Source organism: Cucurbita maxima, unplaced genomic scaffold (genome assembly GCF_002738345.1).
Source record: "Cucurbita maxima cultivar Rimu unplaced genomic scaffold, Cmax_1.0 Cma_Scf00020, whole genome shotgun sequence".
NCBI lineage: Eukaryota > Viridiplantae > Streptophyta > Magnoliopsida > Cucurbitales > Cucurbitaceae > Cucurbita > Cucurbita maxima.
Window position 1 is genome coordinate 4041039 of NW_019272036.1, and position 25602 is coordinate 4066640.

General features: G+C 41.9%; 1 long non-coding RNA gene across 1 annotated transcript in view; it reads left to right on the forward strand.

The window, feature by feature from the left end:
- LOC111494681 overlaps positions 1-25602 on the forward strand; it is a 28362-nt gene that overhangs the window by 1714 nt on the left and 1046 nt on the right. The window contains exon 2 of the long non-coding RNA XR_002720207.1: positions 9789-9793. This is a non-coding gene — a long non-coding RNA (uncharacterized LOC111494681). The remainder of the gene's footprint in view (positions 1-9788; positions 9794-25602) is intronic.

Genomic DNA, 25602 nt, shown 5'->3' on the forward strand with positions numbered 1-25602 from the left:
TCTAGTTTCGGCAGAGAAAGAAAAGAAATAGTTCAACCCCCAGTAAGTAAAGGAAGCAAACAAACTGACAGAGCTTTACCTCCTTCTTTAATAAATAGGTAAGGAATTAAGGTAAGGAGAATGAATCTATCTTTCGTTGAGTTTCATTAATCTTCTCTTGCTTTCTCTTCCTTTACTTTGAATAACAAGGTTCAGTAGCTAGCTTTCTCTTTAGTCTTGACTTGTTTACGAGGAGGTGGAATAAATGGGTTCCGGGTTGAGGTTCAGTCGCTTCTCTTTTCTTGACTCTTCAGTAAAGACAAATATTCTTCTTCTTTCTCTTGAGTCTTTCAAAGCTAAAGCTGCTAACTCCTTGATTCTAGAACGAACATCGTAAACTCTCATTCATCGATAGTCTTTCCTCTACTGCTAATTAATATCCCCCTTGATAGGTTCAATCGGGTTCAGGTTCGGCTTCTTCTAGCTTTACCTACTTTAATCTGGTCAGGGAATAGAATAATCAAAATAAATATAATGGCTAAGGGTTAGTGAAGGTTGAGTCTTTCTTCTTAGTTTACTTACTGTGTAAATAGGGGAATCGTCCTGTTTACCTCGTTCAATCCATTAATCTTTCTTCAGTCTTTCTTTGTTGTTCAATATACTATCAGGTAATAAAGAAATAGAATAGAAAGAGTATTTAAGGTTATTACGACAAGTATTAAAGTTATTACGGCAAGCAGAGTATTAAAGTTATTACGGCAAGCAATGGAATAAAGCTTTTTTCGGATTTCATTAAGTAGTAGCGAAGGTAATTCAGGTGAGGGAGTTCAACCCTTGTTGTAGAGGGGCGTGCAGGAGCAGATCAAGAATAAGTAGGTAGTCTTTCTTTACTTACCTTTTCAATTAGGTTTGAGAGAGAGTAAGTAGCTCGACTGGAAAGAAAGATTAATCAGACTTTCCCTTTAGTGTCTCTACTGTAAAGGAATAAGAATAAGCAAAAGATAGATTACGGAGTGAACTAACCAAGGAGAAAGCAGAGGAGCAAAGACACACACTTCTAGTTGTTCCAGGTCAAGTTCAGTAGTTCAGTCGAATGAATAGGAGTTAGTAGTGAGAGGAGAAAGAGAAGTGAAAGAAAGATAAAGGGAAGGTAAGGTACAGTTACGGAGCTAGCTAAGCCACTTTAAAGAATAGGAACAAACAAGAGAAGGAATCTTTAGTCTCCCTCTTCAAACCTTAAAGAATAGGAACAGGAGAATTCATCCTTAGTCTTTCCTCTCCCTGAAATCAAACAAAGAGAGTAAAGGTTCAGTTTAGCTTCATTCATTCATTCATTTACTTACCCCAAGTAACATCAACAAGTAATATCGGGCTCAGTAGCGAAAAGGTGACACTTTCTTCTTTACAAAGACAGTAAACTCTCTTTAGTCTTGACTTTCAGTATCAGTAGTTTACCTACTTCCCGTCGTAACCTAATCAGTAGTTTAGTTTACCTATTTCCCGTCGTAACCTATTCTTTCTATACTAATTACCTAGCGAGCAAAGGAGTTCTATTCCGTATTACCTAGCGAGTAAAGGAGAATGGAATTAATGGTTCGTCCACCTGCCCTTGCCCTCTTTCTTCTTCTCTTGCTTTACGGAATGAATAAGTAGTTGGTTCTTTCTTTCTTTCATCTCCCTATTATACTAGCTAGAACTTCAGAGATAATGCATCTTGTCTTGTGTCTTTACTACTTGTTCAATTAGGGAAAGGAATAGGGTTTACAGATAAAGAGTGAAATCAGTTCATCTTTCTTTAATCTACCTTCTTGACTTTTAGTCTCTACTGTAAAGAAAGCATAGGGGAAAAGGATTGAATATGCAAGTAGTTAAGGAGACTGGAAGAAAGGATAGCTGCTTCTAACCCGCTTTCCTCTTTCAAAGACAGTAAACTCTTGATAGTCTTTACTTGTTGGTCAATATACTCTCATCAGGTAATACCAACCAACAGAGAATAGACATAGGGTTATTACGGCAAGCAATAGAATAAAGCTTTCATTCACAGATTGAATGAGAAGTAGCTTAGGTAATTCAAGGTGAGGGAGTTACATCCGGTTGTTCAGTAGTTAAGTAAGGATCAAGAATAAGTAGTCGTGACTTACCTTTTCAATTCGGATTAATCTTTCTCCCCTGTAAAGGAATAAAAAGAAGACAAAGGATAGGTTATACAAAGTGAAGTAACTAACTAAGGAGAATGCAGAGAAGCGAAGACACTAGTTCTAGAGGTTGTTCCGTACGGGCCAGGTTCAGAAGAAGTAGTTAAAAGGAGAAAGCAGAAATAGGAGTTTAGTCTTTACTTGTTTACGAGGAGGTGGAATAAATGGGTTACAGGTTTCGGTTCAGTCTTGAAAAGCTAAGCTGCTAATCTAACTAATTAATTTAATATCCCTTCTAAACTAACCCTGCAAAGGATAGGTTCAGGCTTTCTTTCCTCTCCCTATTATACTTATAGAACAACTGTAAGAAGGGATAATGCATCGGAAAGGTGCGAAGCCACAAGACCGAGTTTACCTCCTAAAATAAGAAATAAATAGGGGCAAGAACGGAGTTCACTCTCATGTCTTGACTGAATTTCCGGAGTAAGTAGCTCGACTGATAGGTGAATGAGCGAAGCGACCTTGTTTACTGTTCAAGCTGTTCAATCAGGGAAAATAGGCAAAAATGGACCTTTTTACCGGGGTTTATTCAATTAATAAGAAATGGTCTTTACACGAGTTCAATTAGAATCGGCCTACCCTCTTGACTCTACTGTTCCGAAGCTTTACCTGATTCTCATAACAAAGAATAACGGAATTGACCTTGTTAAAGAATTCAGTCTCATTCATGTTCCATTTCCTTCTTTCATTCATTTACTCTTTCAAAGACTGTAAAGGGAATACAGGGGCCGGAAGTAGCTCAGGGCATAAAATGGCAGGGATTTACTGTTCAAGCTGTTCAATCTGGTTTAGGAGAAAGGGAAGAGCTAAGATTCCGAGTTTACCTCCTTCAATCAGTCTCATCCATCTTTCTTACGGGAGAGGAAAGAAATTCATTAGTTTACCTCGTCTTTCTTTGAATAAATAAATAGGAATAGGTTATTGAGTTCTTTCTCATTAATAGAATAGGAGTAAGTAGCTCGATCGATAGGTGAATGAGCGAAGCGACCATCCTTTCATTTGTTTACGAGGTTACGGGAAAGGAGCTTCTCTTCCTGTTACGATTCCGGAGAAAGAAGAAATAGGGTCCGGAGCTTGACCTTCTTCTTGACTGACTGTTCCGGAGAAAGACTAACTACTTACTATGTTACCGAGTTCAATCAGGGAAAATAGCCCAAAAAGGGAAAGTCTCAATTTAATAAGAAATGGTCTTTACACAAGTTCAATCAGGTTCCGTCATTCATAAGGTTCGTTCCGGATCAGGTTCCTTCCTTCTTTCTTTGTTCCTATTCTAGTCAGGGTTTCATTTCATTCAGTAGTAGCTCCGGGAATAGAGGTGAAGGGGAAGGTGAATGAGCAAATCTTTCTTTCTTTCTCATTTTCAGAGTCTTGCAGAATCAAAGTAAAGCAAAGAGCTACTTCTTACCGAGTTCTTAAGAAGCGAGAGGATTTCTTCCTTCTTCTTATTCACCGAGCTCAAATTGCTAATGAATTTACTCTCCTCGACTGTAAAGGTTCAGGATAGGGTCCGGAGTTCAGTTCGTTCCTCATTACCGAGTTCAATAAATCCATAGGGTCAGGGCAGGGGAAGTCGCTTCGCTTAATCTCATTTGACTCTACCCTACTATAAAGGTTCATTTAGGATTTCATTCATTCATTGACTCTCCAGCAGCTAATTCATTTCTTCTTTCATTCTCTAAAGTTCAGGGAATAGAGGTTCAGGTTCCTGAGCTTGACCTTGTTCTCATCCATCCAGCCTATTTACCTCGTGACAGAATTGTCTTCTTCTTCTTCTTTCACTCTGTAAAGTGAAGGGAATATTGGTTCCGACCGGAGCAGTTACGTTTGATTCTCCCCTATTCTTTCTCACTGTAAAGTCTCATTCATCTTTAATCTTTACTTCCGGATTACCTCAGTCAATCAAAGAGCTACTGAACGAACCCGCAAGTCGGCCTAACCTAAGACAAGAGCGGATAGGTGAAGGAGGTAAGATCATAAGAGTTGGAGAGGTTCCGGAGCTGATCTTTCTTTCATTCTCTTTTCTTTGATTTACTCGACTGTAAAGGTTCAGGGGCGAAGCTACTTGAATTAATCTTGAGTTGAGTCTTCCTATTCAGTCTCATTAAAGGTGAAGGATAATTAATGAGTATTTACAGTTCGTTCAATCAAAGAGCTACTTCATATATATATATGCTTTACCTTATGTTGGAATAAATAGGGGAAGGTCAGGTAATAAAAAGAGTATAAGGTTCCGGAGATTGATAAAGGTTCCGGTTTCGGACAGACCTACAGAAGGGAATGCAGTAATCCCCGCAGCTTTACCCAGATCGAAAAAAGCGGATTCCGAGCACGTCCGGTCAAAGTCTATTATCTTGTTGTCTTTACCACGCCTTGGCTAACAATGAATTTGAGTTTTTCTCATAGGGTTCTTCAAATAGCTTTCTCCCTCATAGAGGAAATCAGTCAGGTGGTATACTCTATTTATCCGCTTATTGGAACTCCTTCTAACTAATGACCCATGCATTTTGTTATCATTTCCAGTTAGTTGGACGAGATTAATCCAATTTGAGAAAGGAACTCTTTCCATTTTGTTTTAGGGCGCAGATTCAGCCTTCCTTCTTTCTTCTCGGTCCGCTGTAGCAGAGTAAGCTTCAAAAGCCCTTTCGAGATTCTTAGTCAAGTCAGCCTCACCGCCCTGCATAATCTTTCTAAAGCGCTAACATCTTTCTTTACTTTCGATTGGGAAATGAAAATGAAAGAGAAATCTCCTCTCCCTACTTACTCCAGAACCAGAACTGATATTACCTAACCAGATTGAACATGAACGAGGTTACAATGAGAATGGCAGAAGAAGAAGAAGATATTCCTTTACATGAGAGGAAATTCATTTCTTTCAGAATCTAATTCAACATTCATTCTCTTTCTCCTTTCTTGAAAAGTAAACTCCTGAACCTTCAAACACGAGGTAAAGCTAGAAGAAGAACCGAAACCTTTACAGGAGAGAAGAAGAAAATGAAAGATTAATGATCGTTTGTTTACCTTTCTAAATCATAAGGAGAAAGACGAAAGAAGCATTATTTATCCGGAACAATGATAGGGAGAAAAAAATGAAAGATGAATGAGGCTGAACAGTAAGAAAAGAATAGAAATGAAATTTGACAGTTGTAAATGAATGAAACAAGAATTAATGAGAAAGAACAGGAAGTCAAGACTCAACTTCTTATTCATGAGCCAGAACCAGAAGGAAAGAAAGATCAGCTCCTTCCCCTTCACTTCTACAACTCGGTTGAACAATTCCATTGCCTGCCCCGATATTCCCTTTCTAGTCGGTAAACTCATGAACTACTTCACTCCTCTCCCTACCGATCGAGCTATTTCACTCCTCTCCCTTTTAGGCCATTGAACTAGGGTAAGCCGCTTCTCTCCTTCACAGTCAGTCTCGACTCAACCTTAACTCCTTTCTTTCTTTCTTGCTTTTCTTGCTTGCTTTCACTCTTTGACGGACTCTCTAGTAAAGCAGCTGGCTTCTCTCCTGCACCTATTTATTCTTGAACAGCTCTTGATTCTTTCTTTCTTGCTGGCTGGCTTGCTTGAACTTCTTTTATTCAAGACTCAACTCAAGATTAATGAGAGTTCACTGTCAGTCAATCCTCAACATTCTTTCTCGTTCACTGTCAGTCAAGACTCAACACTCCTTATTCATGATCGTTCACTATTAGTCAATCCTCAACTCTCGATGAATTCTCCTGTAAACACTCTCGATTCATTCGACTCAACCTCAACCCTTCCCCTCTCAATTCATTCAACTGTAAAGACTGCTTATTCATTCTCGTTCACTGTCAGACTCAACCTCAAGCTCCTTCTCCTATTTCTTTCTTCATTCTCCTTTAAAGACCATTGATTATGAAATTGACGTTTTCCCTTTTTGGGCTATTTTTTAGGTAATGTTAAAGGAAAGAGACTGAACTCCCATCCCAGATTGAACAAGAGAAAGACTCAAGATTCCTTCTCCTTCATCGTAACCTTCTTTCACTCAGTCTTTCTTCGCTCCTTCTTTATTCTTGAACTGTAAACAAGGGAAACTCCTTCTATCCTCCCCCTATTTTTAGGTCATTTTACTCTATTTCTTCTCATCAAATGAAAGATGAATGAGACGGAACAGAACAGGACTATTACTTCTTCACCGGAACCTGACGAGAAAGAAAGAGAATCTACTGAACCGGAACCTGAACCTGATTTCACTCCTTTTTACAGTGTTTGAAGGGATATTAAATGAATTAGCTGCTTTTCAAGACTCAACCTCAAACAAAACCTGAACCTGAACCGGAAGTCAATCCTCAACTCAAGATTCGTTATCCTATAAAGACCATGAATTCTCAAATTCTATCTTCTGTCTATTTTTTTGGCTATTGAACTTTTTCACTCACAGCAGCTGCTTCAATTAATTCTTGTTGATGCTTTACGACTGTAAAGTGTCGTAAGAGCTTTTTTTTCACTCACAGCTGCATAGGAAATTAATTCATTTTTATGCTAGACGACTGTAAAGTGTCGTAAGAGCTTTTTCACTCACAGCAGCTGCTTCCATTAATTCTTTTTTATGCTAGACGACTGTAAAGTGTCATAAGAGCTTTTTCACTCACAGCTGCAGCTTCAATAAATTCAATTTACGTTTTCCCGAGATTTTGGGCTATTTTTTGCTAGAGGTAATTAATAAGGAAAGAGACTGAACTCAATCACTTGCGGCTTCTTGCTTTCACTCGGTAAACCCCTGAACTACAGAAAGGATGTTCGTTAAACTACTTGACCTTCCCCTATTTATTCACTGTAAAAGATCAATACTCAAGATTCATTCTTTCTCTGAACCTTCAAAGACTCTTTTTTCTTTAAAGACCATAAAGAAATAAAAGCTATCCTTCCCTTATTTTTTGGGATAAAATCCCTATTTTTGAGTGTAAAGACCTTTCATTCTATTTTCCTATCCTCTGTCTATTTTTTTGGCTATTTTTGGCTATAGGTAATTTCTTATTAAGTCAAGAGAAAACCTTAAACCTTTGCCTGATTGAACTCAAACACTCGGTAAATAGGTTCAGTAGCTCTTTGCTTTCCTTTGATTCTGCTTGAAAGACTCCACCTACTTATTAATGAGAGTGAACTCTGGTCCGGAACCTATTGATTATTTTAGGAGGTAAAACTGCTAATTCATTTACTTACTCTACCTTCACTGTAAAAGAGAGAGTCAGTCAGTCAGTCAGAATGTATTTGTTTGTCTCGAGCTTCTTTCACTCGGTAAACTGGAGGATGATTCAAACACTCTTTTACTCGACAGTAAGAAAAGAAGAAGAAAGAAGAATGAGATTGAACTACTGATTGAATGAGGTTTGTTCTCTTAGCTTTCCTTTGATTCTGCTTGAAAGACGAAACGAAGGATTCCTGAGACTGAACTGTTAGGAAAGACTCAACATTCTTGATCTTCTCTTTCTTTCACTCTTTCGCTCCTTTTCTTTTCCGATATTACCTTTGCTACTTCACCGAAACCGATATGCCCTGAGCTACTGGCTACTTCACCTATTTATTCTCGAACTGTAAACAAAGACTCCTTATTCATTCTCATTCACTGTCAGACTCAACCTCAAGCTCCTACTGATTGAACTCATTCTCCTTCCCTTCGCTACTTCACCTTCAAACACAATAAACAAGGAAACATTATTCAAAGAAGAATCTGTCATCATCCATTTATTCTTCTTCTTGAGATATTGATTCTTTCTCATGCCTGAACCTGAACCTGTCTATTGATTCTTGAACTGTAAACTAAGACTCAACGAAAGCAAGACAAGATTCTCCTTTTCCTATTTCTTCTTTCACAGTAAACTCGGGAAACTGGGGGATCAACTCCTTCACCTTCACCTATTGATTCAAACACGAGGTAAATAGGTTCAGTAACTCTTTCTTTTCTTTCACTCGGTCTCTTCTCTTCTCTTTGCTTTTCTTTCCTGTAAGGGTTCTGGAGCAAGCCTGCTTCGGTAGCGATAGTAGCTTCAAAGGAATTGAATTGTTTGTTAGTATGTCTTGAATAGGGAAAGCATTCAAAATCTATGAACTCAACCCACGTCATATGAAAGAGCTTGAACAATGAAAGGCTTGACTGAAGAGTTCGATCTGGTTTTCTTTTCTCTTATAAATAGGGAGTGTTTGAATTTCCTTTGTTTGTTGACCGCAGTGCCGATATTTTGCTGCTTTTTTTTGGCTTTTAATTTGCCTCAAAGTTCCAGAGTTGGTCCGATCCCCCTTTCCATTCTTTCACTGACAAAATCTTGAAATTTGACTTAACGAGAAATGACTTCGACTTGACTTTAGAACAATTAATCGAACGGGTAAGGCTAAGATAAGGGCCTGTTCATAATCCCTATTCAAATTGCTTGCTTGACTGATTAAGAGAGTTTGGATGGGAGAAGAGTCTTTGATGACGAAACGAAGGTACAAAGTGTATTTCTCATGGCCCTCCCAATAAATCATTTTTTTGCTATAGGAGCATAAACACTAACCATTTTCTAGTAGGCGCCGGTAAAACAGGTTTGATTCATTTTCCACGTGGGGAAGCATAAAAGGAAAGCGGTCCCTTACCTTCCCTGATTTAAGGCTTTAAGGCGGTGATAGGCTAAGAGAAAGAGATTCCTCTTGCTTGGTGGAGGACAACCTCGGGAATGAATGGACATGACCTTTCGTATACTAGGATTGAAGAGCCAGGGGGAAAGCCTTAACAGACCAAGGTTAGCTAATCATTCCATTGATAAGGCGTGCGGTGATTGATATAGGGTCAGTCAGTGTGCCGGTTCTCCGAATCATAGAGGGGGTCTTTCCATTAGTCAGGGATATACTTGGTTGGTATCCAGATTCACCTGGGGAGGAATTTCTTGGATGTCGAGTCAGTTCGAAAGCTAGTCCCCACAAGAGCATAAACAAAGCGAGCAGGGCCAGTAGTAGATCCAGGATCAGTACCCTTCTCAGTTCTATACCCAGCAGGAGCAGCAGAAACGAAGGTTGAAGCATCACTAGAGACATAGGTGGGAACATATATATTATGATCCACCAGTAGCATCTAAGTAAGTTGCATACCTTCCTGCAGGCGCTTCAGTCCTTTCTGTTGATGGAGCAGTTAATTAAGCACTTGAAGTTGACCAATAGTGATGCTGGTAGATCTGCTACCTACGCCTTTGCTTGCCTTTCTGCTGATACCTATAGCTTTCCCCCTTTGCCGGGTGGTATCGCTCTCTAAATGCTGGGTCTACTGTTGCTGAAACTACTTGTTCAGGGTAAACCATAGGAACTACTGCATCTGTCTCTGCCACTGATGGATCATATGCAGCTCTAGCCTCTGCTAGCTCTAAGTAATCTATTTTCTCTCTATTTTCAGGTCTGCAAGAGAGCTGATGTTGGTATTCGAGCTAAAGCTCCTAGAATCACTCTCGATAAAAGGCACTCGAGCAACTAGCTTCTGTTATTTCAAACAGCTAAGACTGGTATTTACCCTTATGGCATTTAACTGACATTCTACCATTGAAAGAGCGGATACTTGCATTCGAACTGATACAAAGATTGAAGAATTCCTGGTACTAGTCGTTCTTTCCTTTTTAAGAGAGAATGTTAAAGGCAAGTAAAGAACTAAGACAAAGCAGCAATAAGACAAGTTTAAGACAACCGGCGGTAATGGCACCTTAGAAAAGAAGGGGGTATACCCTTCAACACAAAGCTTATGGAGATTGAACTGGCTTTGTTAGTGAGAGCTAGCTTTAAGGCTAACTAGCGAGTAGTTGCATAAATTAGTCAGTCACTAGGTTCAGCAGTATATTGTTTTGATCCAAACCCCGGGACTTCCATCCGCCATCAACAGGCCTAAGCAGGCCTAGTAGCTTTCATATTCCCGTATGAGTAGCCTTCTTTCTTACTTCCGTCTGTGATTTCGTGTCATTTTCAGTAGTTCCTTAGCTTAGTCAAGTAGGGATGGGGGGCTGATAAGCCGTAAACAAGCATTATATGAATGAATCCAGGGCGTCAGTCAGAATCTCAGTCTTTTCCAAGCCATCAGGTGAGGTCAATCTGATTATCTAGTCTTTTAATTAAGTGTTCTCTACTCGCAGCCTGACTTCGCTGCTCGGCCTAAGGAGAAGTTAGACTTGTCATCAACATTGGTAGCAGGGTTCTCTTTGGGTAAGTACCGAAAAATGGAAATGGAGTACGAACTGTTTATGTAGGAGTAGTTAAGAAAAAAGCTGTGATTGGTGATGGTCAAGATCATACCAATAGGATAACTTTCTTCTCTTATTCACAATTTCTAGTTAGAAAAAGTTTCAGCGTAAAAAGACTATACTAGCAGCGCTTATTCCAAGATGGATATTGTTGCACTTACTGATTCAATCACAGCAGATACGCATTCAATTGCAAACAGAACACTGGTTAATTAAACTGTTAGCAAATTTGTGCCCCTAGCGGCCTAGTCTGACGTAGCTGATTTTAGACCAGCCGATGAAATTGCAGCTACTTCGAAAAGCCTATGTTAGGCTATGTAAAGGGACCGACTTCCTAGAAAGGTTAATGCCCTAGGATTGGACTCATCCCCAGTTTCCATAGATGGAGGGGCGAACTCCTCAACAAAAGAGGTGGCATCTCCTTCTACTTACTTTGGATACTCACTCAGGCCTTTAAAGGGAAAATACCGAAACGAGTTTGAGCGGATCATCCAGGTCTTCCTTCTTGGCCTTGGAAGTTCCAAGGTCTATCTTTCTAGTAAGGCTGGACGTAATATCTACTTCCCCTTGTATTTGGAGTGAAGTGGGATGTGAAAGGTACAAAGAAAAGTGAACCGTAGGATCTCGTCTGACTTACTACACACCTAACGTCCGTCAAAGCTCAAAAATCCTCCTACCACGGCTACTAAACCAGATCCGTCTCCATTAGTTCTAGTTTCAGTGCCAGCAACCATCTCATTCAAAAATACAGCTACGTTTAAGTCACCATCTACATCAGTGCCAGAGAGAGCTCCGGCTTCTTACAAAGTGATATCGCACAAGGAATTGTGTCACATCCGCTGGGTTTAGCAATCTCTCTTATTGGACAAAAATATGGCTATGTTCCTTCCTCTGGATATGAAAACAAGTAGTCTTGCTGTGTAGATCGGTTCCACTTACGGCTGGGGAGAGTGAAGAACCTTCTGCCGTCTTCCTTCTAGCAGTATTCCTTTAAGCCTTATCCATATGAGGAGATGTAGATGATGGAAATGGAGCTATAGAAGATATAGGAGAGCGCAAATAGCTTTCTATGGGGAAGGTGATGTCTTATAAGGACTAGCCCTCTAGCCTTCTTGCCTTCTAGGAGATGATAAAGCAGTCTTAGTCCCATCATCACCCAACGTTCTACTTTCTGCTCTGTCAGCAGCATCAGATACAACAACTAGAAGCGAACCTCTCAGTAAGCCTTGAAGAGCGAATTGTCTTAGGACGACTTGCTTCCTTCTAGTAAGATTCTGTCTTTCCTTCTTTCTTTAGGGACCTCAAGTGCTACCTATTTCTCGGTTATCTTTTGATTGATTCATTCCTTCCACCTGGTTTTGAAGAAAGAGAATAAGGGAATAAGACTGTGACTTAGCGTCAAGGCCAATAGCCATACCAAAAAGCTGTCCCCAGAACAACCAAACCCACCACCATTTACTGCATTGATCCCAAACTTCTTTTTTGATTGATGGAGCATTTCCTGGTCCAAACCTTGGAATTTGCGAATGGATATCTTAGTAAATTGAAGAAGTGCTGGGCTCAGACTCAGTTGTGATCAATCTTCAAGTTCGATTCATTTTCACGGGAAGAGTTCAACCTCAATACCGAAAGTAATGGTAGTATAGGAAGAATCAGAGGATGAGAATGAGGAAGTAGAGAGCAACCAATCTTCTTGTTGTAGTGGAGTTGAGACCTTTATATCTTTCTTCTCGATTTCTCTTTCAGCGGTCTGAGAATAGGAGAAGAAGGAGGTGCCTTCCTGTCAAAGCATAGTTCTTATCCTTCTGGTAGCCAATCAGAATGAACCCAGAGCTATCGGTGACATCAGCCTTGATGGATAAATGAGCCTTGCTTTACTGACCTCGCACCTAGTAAGTTTGGCCTTTGTCGACATCGTTCAAGTCCACCCCAAAAAGAAAGGTCAATCGAACAAAAGATAAGAACTCTCTCTTCCTTGATAGAGCCGATTCTACTACCTCTTACCGGTTTACTGATCACATGCTGCTTATCAGAGTAGAAGCTGTATCACTAATAGCAGATGTTTGAACATCTTTAGGAGTTGAGTAAGAGCCCATCATCTCCTTCTTCAATGAGAGAGAACTCCACCCTACACGGTATGGTTTGTTACGGCATGACTCGGAATAGCAAGGTATCAAGTAGTTGATGTGATATCAAAAGAAAAGTGAGAGATTGGTAAAGTCAAGTGTTATAAGTATGGGTATGGAGGAAGCAGCCGAAGCAGATCCCTAAAAAGAAAAGATCAATCCTTCTGGTGTGGCTTAACATTAGGAAGTTCTTCTAGAATGTGCTTTTAGAGAGGCGTTGATCTTGCTCTTAGCCGCTATTCAGCTTAAGTCAGGGAAGGTTCAATCAGAGTCAGTCCATTCCAGTCCGTCCTTCCAAGCAAAGAAGCCAAGGAATAGCACGTTTGTGATCTAGTTCCTACCTTAACGCACTCCAAGTGTAGTTTCCAGTGTAGCAGTAGTTCCTTTCTTTTCAAGCCTTGCCAGCTGCTACTTTTCTTTCTAAGTCAGAAAGTCCTTTACAGGATCGAGCGTAATAAGTGTAACGTGTTTACCAGCAGGACTCACTCTTCTTTCAAGTCAAGGCTGTCTACCAGTTAGTTGTATTCATTCTGTCCTAATCAAAAGGATCCACTTCTCTGGGGTGTGAGAACTCCTTCTCATGAATAAACTATCTGCTTTAAAACAAACAGTCGATCGTGATAGGCTTGCAAAGCATATAGGCTACGCAGCCTTGTTCACCGGAAAAGCATAAGATCCTTGATTTCAAGGGAGTTTTCTTTACCAGACAGCTTACTGTTCCGGGAAAGCGAGAGATCTCATTGTCCGAGAAATGCTCTTTACTCTAGCGGGATCAGACTTTGAACAAGATAGCATCCCGTACTAAGAGAAGGTGACTTAGTCTACCCGAAGGAAAGTCAAGAGAGAAAGTGGGTACCGGCATGGTTAGAGGATTCGAACTGGCAGGATTGGTTTAGTGTTAGCAATTAGCATAAAGCGGTTATGCGACAGCTTGAAGAAAACTTCGATTCGTCATCACCGTTGCATCCAACCTCGGTCTTTTTTGCACAACACAAGGGAGTTAGTTGAACCGATTTCAAAGGCTTGATAAAGCTTTGGCATGACGTACGCGTGGGAAGGTTAGCAAGGGAAGGAGAAGACGACGATGGATGTTTAGTGCTATGGTCTGATGGAGAACTCGGATGAGAACGTTGGAGGAACAGAACTCATTGTCTCGTTACGCTTCGATGACGCTACAGATCTTGAGTCAGAAAGATGAGGGGAAAATGGCCGGCGAGGTCACTTTCTTATCCGAAAAGGAATGCCACTAGTTACACTATCAGCTTGCTTCTCCTAATGCCAACACCAAGAAGAAGGTCGTTTACGCGCTTAACTTGCATTGGCAACATCGGCCTATCTATATCCAACGTGAGAGACCAATTGCCTTAGTTAAAAGAGAAGGAAGTCGTTCTGGAGATTTCTAAGTAGAATTCGAAATCCCAGCGATTACCAGGTGACCCATTAACTAATCTTTCTGACAACTACTAAGCTTCCTAGGTGCCGTGTGAAGCTGCTACCCGGAAAGACCAATCAATGGTTGACTCTGAAATGACACGTTGAAAGTCTTGTAAAGGAAGAAAAAGCGCTGCTATTCTCTAAAAAGAACCTTCCTTCTATACGAAGAGACTCTTCCTAGTTCGTGCTACTTTAGAATACATCTACACCGAAGGAAATATTGAATTTCATTGTCCTTCCTGGCTATGAAAGAATACTCAAATATGCCTGAAAGATCAAAAGTCAAACAATCAAGGTAGGGATTGTTGGCTTGGAACTCGAGTAGTCTCCCCTCATACACCGGGAAGGCTTCTAGCTTCTCTGCCTGAAGGAGCTTTTGACAGTGAGTTGAAAGTCTTAGTGAGAAGCCCTCTCCTATCTAGGACTATTTCCACTCTTCTCTGAGTGCCAAAAAAATTGTGCTAAGGTAGCGCTCATAGCGAGAGCTCAGCTTACTATTATTCCTACCCTAATGTGTCAATAAGAGAATAGGAAGTACAGGTCAGCAAGCAAGCATAGCTAGATCTAAGGTATCTGGATCAGAAGGTATATCCTACCCCACCAACCCTTCTTGTTCTTGGTTCTTTTGTGCTATCTTTCTATCCAGTTTCCAGCGTTAATGTAGAAAAGGTGTAGAAAGAAGGATTATCAGATTTGATGAAGTTATTTAGCTTGAATCAATCTTTCCTCATTTTAAGGCCCTCTCTCTACCGAGCCTCTCTGAGTGCTTGCTGTGCTAGGGGTTGTATTCCCCAGAAGCCTCCAGGTATTCCCCGTGAGTGGGAAAAGACTTTCTAAATCTTCTTCTAATGCTCTGGATTACTAGATTTAGTTGTTGCTTCTACACTCTCGAGAGACATCTCTCAGGATATGCCAACAAGGCTGGAGGAGCTACTGACTATCCTGATTTTGATTCGTCAACGGATGCAAGAGAGGAAGCTACTGGGGGCAGAGGCAGGAGTACCCGTCTCAGGCGAAAAAAGAGAAGGAACTCAGTATGCCCTTTAGCTCGTTCGAAGGAATTCATAGCGACATTTACAGTGAAGTAGGATGCTTCGATTCTCTTTCAGTCGACTAAGCGAAGCGGCACATTCCAGCCCGTCAGTCTAAGGATTCCTCATCATCTTATCTGACGTGCTGGCTATCTTATCCTTCCTCCCATCCAGGGTGGTTGACTTTATCGAGTCTTTACAGTCGTGTGTAATAATGGGCTCTGAGTTTAGTTGTTAGCTAGAACGTCAGTCTACCCAATGTCTAGGGTTCCAATCCTTGTGAGCGTGAAAGTATGCGAAGTGAGGAGTAGTTCATATTAGTCCACAAAATTTCTTCTTTCTATAGAGGTCTCATTCGGTCCAACAATGAGGAGTTGGTGCATTGCAGCAGGTTTGAGCCCTGAGGAAGCACTCTGCGGGGAAGGTCTAGGGGAACGAGGAAGGCGAAAAGAGGGGACTGCGCGCTTTTCCTTTTCTCCCTATCTTCTTGGTGGAAAGACGTACGTACTACTTGCTTACCCAAGCACTTGGGGTCTTTATGGGTTCGGTAAGATGAGTACTTTAAAGCCAGGGCTTTTCGATGTCTCAAGGTTAATTGTGCTAGCATCTCGAAAATCTCAGCTAGTTGATGGATAGGTTAGAAAGTTGCCAATTTGCCAAGGCTGGAGCCATTAGCTGATGATTAAGGTTAAATACAGTGGACTCCTTCTTGTCCCCCTCCCCTCATAAAGAGGGTTCATGCTGCCTCGTGAACTGGTGTTCTTGGCCATTGTAGGGTAAAGTCTCCCAAGCACCTCGTATGGTAAGCTAGGATTGGAAAAAGTAGGTAATTCAGGCGTAGGCGCAACTCACCATTTCAGCGTACCGTCCCTTCTTCTCACTAAGCCACTTTGTCCCCGCGTTTGAACGGAATTTGATTTCAAACCTTGCCCGAGAATCTTTGCTTGGGAGCACCTTGGTTTAAACTATACGCGAGTCCTAGAATAAAGAATTTGCCTGACTACATGCGAAAGCTTTTCCTTCCGCTGGATTGAAAAATCATCCTTATTTCCTGGTCCACACCCGCACTCGCAGTCAAAGAACTAACTTAAACTTAGTGCTTGCGAGACCGAGGTTCAGGAGCAAACAGACCTATAGAAATCAGTCCAATGGAGGAGAAAGAAAGAAAGATCTATTTACATCTGAAAGGTGAAATTGCTGTAGAGTGAAAGAAGAAAAGAAAAGAGACAGACATATCGCACTTCCACTTATTCGTGAAGAAATTGAAAAATGGAGATTCTTGAACGGAAACCATTAGTTGGAGGTCTTTTTTTGAGGAGAAACTCTTGTAAAAGGAATTGACAGGGGCGGGTCGCTTGTAAACTGTTGTTTCAATAGGCGACCACGGAACAATCTCGTAAGAAAAGAACCAGAATTCTTTCTACATCAGACTACCTTTACCCTCGCCCGCCAGAACAAAGAAAAGACGAATTCCAATCTCCAAATCTAAGAAGATACACACTCCTATTGAGAAAAATATCTCAACTGAAGAAATGATTTTTTATTGAAAAAGAGGGTCGACCAGGCGTTGGCGGCTAAGGTCTCAGGACTTCTTATTTTATTGAAATTCAAAAAACAGCATTTCTTGACGAATCGAAGTTTTCTCAACTTCAAGCTGTCGAGTTCCGCCCCAAAAAAATTCATTCAATAGGGCGAGAGAGAGAGCCTTCGCTTACCTGCTTAACCGTGCGGAAGGCTTATCTTTGGCTTCCGTTGTGGATTCCTTCTTTGTTAAAAAAACCTACTTGCGACTCGACTCTTTCCTCAAGGAAAGACTTGGTCTTACCAGGCAAATTGAGTTGTCGATGCGGAATTCCCGACTTAGCTTTCAATTTCACTTGGCAAAAGACAGACCAAGCCTTTCTCCCTTTTTTGTATCGAATTTTTTTCTTCATTCAAGGGTCAAATAAGTCAATTTCTTTCGCCAGTCGATTCAGACGCTGAGTTTGTTTGAAAGCCTTTCGGCGCTCAACGGACCTTTTGTTTAGTATTGCTTTATGAAAGCTGAAAGATCTACTCCAAACATTTAAGTTCTCGAAGTTCTCGCTCCTGAACCTGATTGAACAAGATCAAAGAAAAAGAGAAAGGTAAGACTGAACATTAATTCGAGCATATTCTCTCCTTCACCTATTTATTCTTCAACCTATTCTGTAAACTCGGTCTCTCTGCCTGCCTTTCTGTTCGTTCCTGCAATTCTGTTCGTTCTTTCCTGCTTGCTCTGCCTTGCCTGTTCTTTCTATTCATTCTTCCTGCTTGCTGTCTTAACTGCTCCTTTTCCTGCCTGCCTGAACCTTCTCTGTCTGAGTTTACAGTCTTTGTTTGATTTCAGGTAGACTCCAGAAGAAGAAGAGAATGTATTGTATTGAAAGAGTAAGTCAAGCCTTCCCTTAAGCCCTTAAGAAAGAGAGAGAACTAATAGTATCTCTATCTCTAGTATCTATGGATAACTAACTCTTGCCCCCTAGTACGTAGGATATGGATTCGCTGACTTGTAAGACTGAACAACCAACTGCTTATTCATTCATTAGAGTTTACGTAACTTGCTTTCTTGCTTGCTAGCTCGGGCTGGCTTTCTTCTTGCTTGCTAGCTCGGGTTAACTGTTTGCTTTGCTCTTTCTTTTCTCTCTTCCTTGCTGGGCTGACTTAACTCTTTTCTTCGTTCTCTTCGTTCTCTTCTCTGTCTGCTCTTTGTCTGCGTAACCTGTCTTGTCTTTATCTGTCTGCATAACCTGTCTTGTCTTTATTTGTCTGTCTTACCTGCTTGCTCTGTCTGCTCCTTCCCTTCCCTTCCTGCGTAATTGCTCTCTTTCTCTGTCTTTCCTTTCGTTGTCTTCTCTTCTCTTCTCTGTCTGCTTGTTCCTTCCTGGTTGCTTTGCTTGCAGTCTTAACTGGTTGCTTTGCGCTTTGCGCTTTGCTCTTTCTTTTCTCTCTTCTCCTTTCTCTTTCCTGCGTAACTGCTTGCTTTGCTGGCTTAACTGTTGCTCTCTCCTCTGTTCTCCTCTCCTCTCTTTTCTTCTCTTCTTTCTCGCTCTTCTTTTGTTCTCTTCTCTGTCTGCGCGTAACTTGTCTTGTCTTTATTTGTCTATTTGACTTACTTTACCTGGTTGCTCTCTCTATCTGCTCTCCTCTGCTGTTGTCTGTGTAACCTGTCTTGTTTGTCTTGTCTTGTCTTTGTCTGTCTGTCTGACTTACCTTACCTGGTTGCTTGCTCTGCCTGCTCTTGCTCTGGTCTGTCTACTTGCTCGCTCGCTCCTCTCCTGGTTACTCTGTCTGTAACCTTAGCTTAAGCTTAACTGCTGGCTGCTCTGCGCTCTGCTCTGCTCTGCTTCCCCTGCCTGCCTAGCCTGCCTGAAGCTTGTCTGTTTGTTTGTCTGTCTGTCTGGGTTTACAGTCTTTGTTTGAAGGTGGACTCTGTAAGAAGAAGAGGGGAATGCATTGTGTAAGAATGATAACCTTATTTTGTCTTCCCTTAAGAAGAAGAGAATGTATTGTATGAAGGATAACCTTCTTTTGTCTTCCCTTAAGAAGGAGAGAAGAGAGTATTGTATAAAGAATAACCTTCTTTTGTCTTCCCTTAAGAAAGAGAGAGAGAGAATTAATAACTAGTATCTATAGATAACTAATACCCTGTCCCCTTAATACTCTATTTCTTCGTTGAATTCTAAGACTGAACTCAAGACTAATTCATTAGTGTGATATATAATGATTTTGTCCTGAGATGAATGCTTTTGATCTTAATAGGCTTTGTGACTAGCACCACTGGAGTATTAGGCGGGTTGGAAGTGGAGTACGACAGCTTGGCCCAATACTTGACTCAATGGGGGTATCAGGCTCGAGAAAAGTAGGTAATGCTATATTATGCTTGATACCTGGGATCTTCGGGAATGACTAAAGCCCGATATGACCAAGAATGCCCTCTTATGAAAGAAAGATCAGCACCGGCACGACCCAAGGCCCTAAGCTTTTGCAGGGGTAAACGGGGGTTTGGAAGCAATGGTTCGAAAGGTCCGAAAGCGGGCAAGATCGAGCTATTTCATTGGATCGAACCTTGCCTCGATATAAGCAATGGAAGAAAGGCTCTAGATATCCCCTTCTAAGGACTAGAATAATGTCTATTTATATGGACCGACTAACGACCACTTAAAGGTTAACTCTTTTGCTGCTAATCTTTCTAATGGGCTCCTTACGTGTACATGTGAGGAGTGCAATGCTTCATGTTCGAACACTGGCAGAAGTTCTGATTCTCTATGCTCTTTCTCTCTATCTCGAGCACACAAACTAAAGTCAGGCAGAGTAGGGGGGAAGGGGGTGTCGAGGGGAACAAGGAGATCTTCTTGGTTTTCGTTGGAGGGAAAGGCTCTTTCTACTCTTGGAGATGGAAAGAGGGATGCAGATCGTAGATGTGCTGATGAACCCATTGATACATACAAAGATACCGAACGGGAATTGCTAGAGAAAGAGCAATAGGGATTTCACCAGGAATGACTGGAGATACCGAACCCAATGCTTTCAGTGATAGCGTGCGTAGGCGCTCTGTAATGGATAGCGCGTATGCCGACATGTGCTACACCAGCGGGCGGATATTCACTGGTTCGCTGGGAAAGGTGTAAACAAAAGATGCAGAACCAGATCGTCACTGGGGAGAAGAGACTGGCTAGGCTTGACTAGAATAGATTGACACATAGGAGACTTTTTTCCATACCATAGGTGCCTCGGTCATACATAAAGCGGAGGTAGTTGGCAAGTAGAGGTCTTGGGGATAACTAGTCCAAGGGGGGCTTTACAAAAGAAGTGATGCGATACAGGTAGCGGAATGGATTACATCTCCAACCCTAGGAAGTAGGGAAGCTCCTACAAAGTAGAATGCCTTAGACGAAGACGACTTACGCTTTTNGGGGGGGGGGGGGGGGGGGGGGGGGGGGGGGGGAGCCCGGAGTAACCTATGACCCCCCTTTTGGGGTAGTCCAGTCATGTACATTCTTTCCAGAAGTGAATTCGATAAAGTCCTGTCTGACTTCTTGTTTCGGGAGATCCTCTGTCCAGTATTGTTCTAAAGGGAGAGGGAACAGATCAACCTGTTTTATTAAAGAATTTATCCTCAATCCTAGTGAGCAGTTGATAAAAGAACTAAAGTCATCCATCCCAAAGCTATCCTACTATTGAGTCTACCACGCGAGAGCGCGAAAGGGTGCCACAAAATCTATTGCAGCCTCTGAGAAAGGGTTCACGCCCGACCTAGACACACAAGTTCGACGAATCAAAATACTACTAATACTAACCAATGGGAGATCCCGGCTAAGTCTTCGTCGAAAAACTGAACAAATCTGCCGCTATCCTTTTTACCTTAGTAAGGTCTTATTATCGCTTAGCGCTTGTGCATCGGTAGAGCCTAACGAAGAGTCGTTTAAAGACCTTTTCAAAAACGACTTTCTATTTGTAGAGGGCGGGTATCACGCTCAATAGAACCATACTTTCCTATCTCAATAGGAGAGAGAAAGAAAGAGGAACTATAGATCGAGAAAGTCACATTAGCTACACCAGACCGGACACACCTTTTTTTGTTAACCTATTTTTGGACTGACCAGATCGGTCACCCCTCAGCCCCCTATCACAAGGCAGAGCTAACCCAATGTTCTCTAAAAGGCCTGCCTATTCTATTTCTATTATAGTCAAGCTTGGAGAACATAGTACTAGGGCTTACTAGATGAACATGATTGGTGAAGGGGGCCTAAGCGCCTTAGGTAGCTGCTATCTATCGGATCTTTTCTAATAAGTTAGGTAGGTGGTTGAGTCGAAGCGTAGAAGGAGACTAAGTCATCGGTCATGTCGGGATTGATTTCCTACTTCCAGCTGAATGAGGCTTTTTTACGTCAACCCTGCTGGAAGTGCCCCGGAGATTTCCTGGTCTTTCATTCGCTATTCGAATTCTGGACAAGTAGAAATGTACAAAAGGTGGTCTTGTCCTTTTCTTTCCAACCAGTAGCTAGTAGCTTCGTCGTTGGTCTCTCCTCTTCCCGGTTCTCGACCGGCTGTGACTCGTATGTCTAGACAACAACTATCTATTCCTAACGAACCCATAGATTCTTCTACCAGATCCTCTAGATTGTATTCCAATTTTCTGGCCTCGAGCAACTTGACTAATAAGGGAAAAGCCCAATTTATGTATCCAAAACGCATGACCCCGATCGATCCGACCTCTTATTTCAAAAGCCAAGGATCACGGTGTGAAAAAGAGGAAGACAGGTCATTGGAAGAGAGCAGAGGTACGAGAGGAAAGGAAGACTCTTACCATCGATTCCATTGTTCTTTGTCACGGAGGTCCAAACAGGCCAGAAACAAAATCAGATGACGATGATAGTCTGCCTAACATTCAGGGATTCCAATAAACGTGTTACCAGACCTTCCTTATCGGTGGAGATTGGGTCCGGCCAATCCCTAGGTCTCCATTAATTGCCTCGTTTGGAACTGTCGAGGGCTTGGAAACCAAAGTTCGAGCTCTCCGTGAGATCATTCGTAAAGAAGATCCCTCCCTAGTGAAACTAAATGTAAACTGGATTATCTAAAAGTGAAAAGAATCACTCAGGTTGTTTTTAATTGCATTGTGGGGGAAGTTAGGGCTAAGTCAGGAGGGCTGACACTCTTGTGGGAGAAGGAGGTGTTTTTGGATGGGATGGCAAGAAACTAGTTTTCCTAAGGGAAGGGAACGAGCAGAAGAATCAAAGTCGATCGACCATTGACTTTCATCCATCTCCAAAGCGGAAAAGGAATTGGATGTAGAGACAGGTGATGAATTAGCCACCTTCACTTTGCCTTTGGAAGTCTCCTTTTCATGGCTTATCACGAGAACGACCACGTTTGTTATCATCCATGCACGAGCGACTGCACTCTCGAGAACCACCTCGCCTGTTGCCATCCACAGCCTCCATCGGTCTTTCTTTCCAGCGGCCGACGACAATGCAATGAGTCGACCTCTTATCTGGGTAATCCCAGGAAAATGCCCCCCACACATCTTGTTACTCTGCCACCCACAGTAGAGCGGAATCTAGTTTTTTATCCGCCTTCCATTATCCCGCCTTTCCCTGCTTGAGACTTTCTTTTTAGCCCAGTCATGAACCACCCTGGTTGGAGCCATGGTCTATCCAGCAGTGCTACATATCCTCCTTGTTTTTTTTCTAAGATTGGCCTAAAGAACCGCACTTTCTTTTCCGGCTAAGAAGCCTTTAGGTTGTACGCTAGCCATACCTTGAACTGTGATGGCCACAATGCTTAGAAAGGAAAAGGCCGATTCCTAAGACGCCCTTGTTTGAATATTGAAACCATATCCACCATAGATTATGCATTTACTACATTCACTCCCTTAAATTGAAAGAGGAATTGCAACCTCCCGAATAATAAGAGTGAAAGAACCCGATCGGGAATTATGAATAGTATGAAAGGGGCGAAGCGGCTGAAGATAAGGAATATAACGAAATGCAGAATAGAATAGAGGTTGCTTAGGCCCCGGCCCGGCAGAGGCCGCTCAAGAGCTAACTCAGATAAGCTACCTTAATTCAGAATTAACAAACTGTCTTTCAGTGACTATGGAAAGGAGAAGCATTCCTAAGAGATTTATAGAGAATTTTGAATAGTTATCGCGCCTTGGGTCTACTACTAATACTAAGAATGGATCATTCTTCAGCCATACCCATACCAATACAATAATACAATAGGTCATACTATCTAGCATAGGCAGACCAAAGATTGCACATCGCAGTCTAAGCGTGCTTGCTTTGCGCACCAGCACAGCAGAATAGGAATCCGCTGGCTCAGATGAGTGGCTCAAGGATCACTTCCTTGAGAAGGGATTCTTTATTGTAACTAAGAAATGAGAATTGTTGACCCATATGATCTCTCAGCTTCAAAAAGAGGGGAGGAAACTGAAAATTTCACACTTATAGATTGAGCTCGTCAGTGATCTTTTCCATGGTGTCTAGAAAAAGCTATCACATTCGTACCCAAGGCAACGAAGTTGGCAGGCATTACTGTGATCATGAATCACTTGCTAGGAGCTAGTCGGTACGGCTCACTACTATTAGTGGGGTGGAGTCGAAGCTATGGCACCAGAAAGTTCAAAATCTTCCTTCCCGAACCACTCGTGTAGTCTTCTTCCTGCCTCCCAGTTAAGGACCTATCTCGCTTTCGCTTTCCAAGTCTCATTTGGATGAGGCGCCGTCGCACAACTCTCATTTAACATTCTTTCTTCTCTATCTGCCTAGAAAACCTCTTTTTCCCTACAAGGCACTCCCCAGCGAGCTCGAACGTCAATAGCGAGACAGATTACCAATACCAGGAACAGCTACCCCAGCAGAACCTATTGTTTCTCTACGGAAGCTTCGACTATTTATATATTCTATATGATCAAATATATCAAAGATACGATTGGAAGTGAATTGATAGGACAAATTTGATTGTGTCAACAGGTTTGTAACCCTATTCCTCCGAGGAAAATGGGGCCCTTTTCTTTTTGTTTAGCCAACCTACCTGCCTTGGAAGCTTTCGGTTCTTTCCGGCTAGTCGGTCTATCAATTAGTGGTAGTGGGGGAAGTCGTAGCAGTGGCCATTTCCCTTAGTCTGTCAAGCCAGTCCTACATCTGCAAACAAAAGAGTGAATTACGTAAGCATAACGTCTAGTGGTCGATTCGTTCTAAGTCTTCGATTTGGCCCGAAGTGATGAATCCATCCTCCTTTACGGTAGTACCGTAGGCTTTCCCACCTCTATCTTATTAAACTAGCTATCGTTCTACCATTGTTCGAGAGTATGGTAATCCTTTGACTAACTCTAACTCCAACTCTTAACTCCTACACTCGTTGTATACTTGATAAAGATAAAGAGAAGTATCAAGTATGGAATGTTCTCTTCCTTGGTCCCCTTATCCCTCCCTGTAAACTTATCTAAAATTCTTTTCTTTCGGTCCATCTCACCTGCCTGCGCCTTTCCTCTCCTTTACCGGTAAGGTTAGGTCAGCTTTTAAAGCTCACTTGGAGCTATGGTTTCATAGAAAAAGGAAAGCCCTAATAAATGGGTCTATTGCCACGAGTCCTTTCCCAGTCTTTGTAAGCAGTCACGTCAATATCAGAAAGAGAAAGCATGCTTCTAGTGTTGACGTTGGAACTATAGGATAAGGATGATTGGTCTTACACCCCCACTGGGGCTTTTAGGCGCATTCAACATAAGGCATCTGTAAAGGGTGGAAAAAATCGGGTGGGTGTTAGCGAACCATGACGATCTGTGAAGGTCAACAACCATGTGGAAAGTTTGACATAGTGAAAAGAGCTTCCATTTCATTAGTTAGGACCTATTCTCAAAACCTAATGCGTCAGCCTACTCTACTTGGAAAGACTTTTCGATTCTTATTGTTGCACGGCACCCATGGAGCCTCAAAACAGAGAGATTACTCCAAACACGTCAGACTACGAGTGCCAGCCAACTCACTCTATTTATGAACATAACAAGGAAAGCCTAACAAGTTGTAGGTGGTCCGATTTCCGTCAACTTCGTCCACACCTGCATGAATTTCAGTATATGTAAGCCACACATCAATCTAAGAAACCAGAGCGGGCTACTAGCATTGACCTTGTCGAGCTAACAAGTAATGATCATCCCCTTGGGCAAAAAGAGCACTGATAGGCATGGAGATGGCTCTTTGGAGTCTGAGTTTAGAGTTCACTATTTGAAATTCAATACCCCTATCTCCCGTAAAGACTAATCACTTTCTTGAGTGGCTACTTGAATCTCAGCTTACCACCATCCTGTCAAGTGAATAAAGATCAAACTAGAGACCAAGCGCATCGGACTGCATCTGAGGGGTTCTCTTGGTCTAACTTTCAGTCCTAGACTGTGAACCACATTCTTTGCATTCTCCGATGCCGATTGGGCTGGCTGCCCCGATAGCAGACGATCCACTACTGGCTTCTGCGTATTTCTTGCTAAACACCTTGGCTCCCCAGGATGAGGGCTGACTATTAGGCATCCCTTTTTGTTAGCCAGTGACATTCCTGCGCTAGTTCAATTGTGAGTTAGGATCGATCTACTTGATTTTATAGCCTTTTCTTTTCTTTCCTATAAAGGTTTTGAAAGTGAAGGAGTTTACCTAGTTCAATCAGTCAAAGGTTCCGGGAAGATAATATCGTATAAGGTTCCGGTTCCGTATAGAAGCTCATAGTTTAGGAGGTTCACTTTCATTCATAAGGAGTATTGATCTTGTTGAGTTTCGTCTTTCCTTTCAACACTTACAGTTAAAAAGATAGTGAAAGAAGGAAGAATCGTCCGTCCTGTTTACTTACCAAGTAAAAGAAGGAAAAGGGTTTGTTTCGGTTGAGTCTTTCAAGCAGAAGAAAGAAGAAGAGGTTCAGGAAAGAAAAGGTTTAATGTGAAAGTTGAGTCGAATGAATCTTGAGGGTTTACAGTTCGTGAAAGAATAAAGAACCAGAACTGAAGGGAATGAGGTAATCCCAGCCTTGTTCAAGCGTGAAATCAGGGAGAGAGAGTCAATTCATTAGCAGCTTTACTTTACCTTGTTCAATCTGGGAGTGAAGG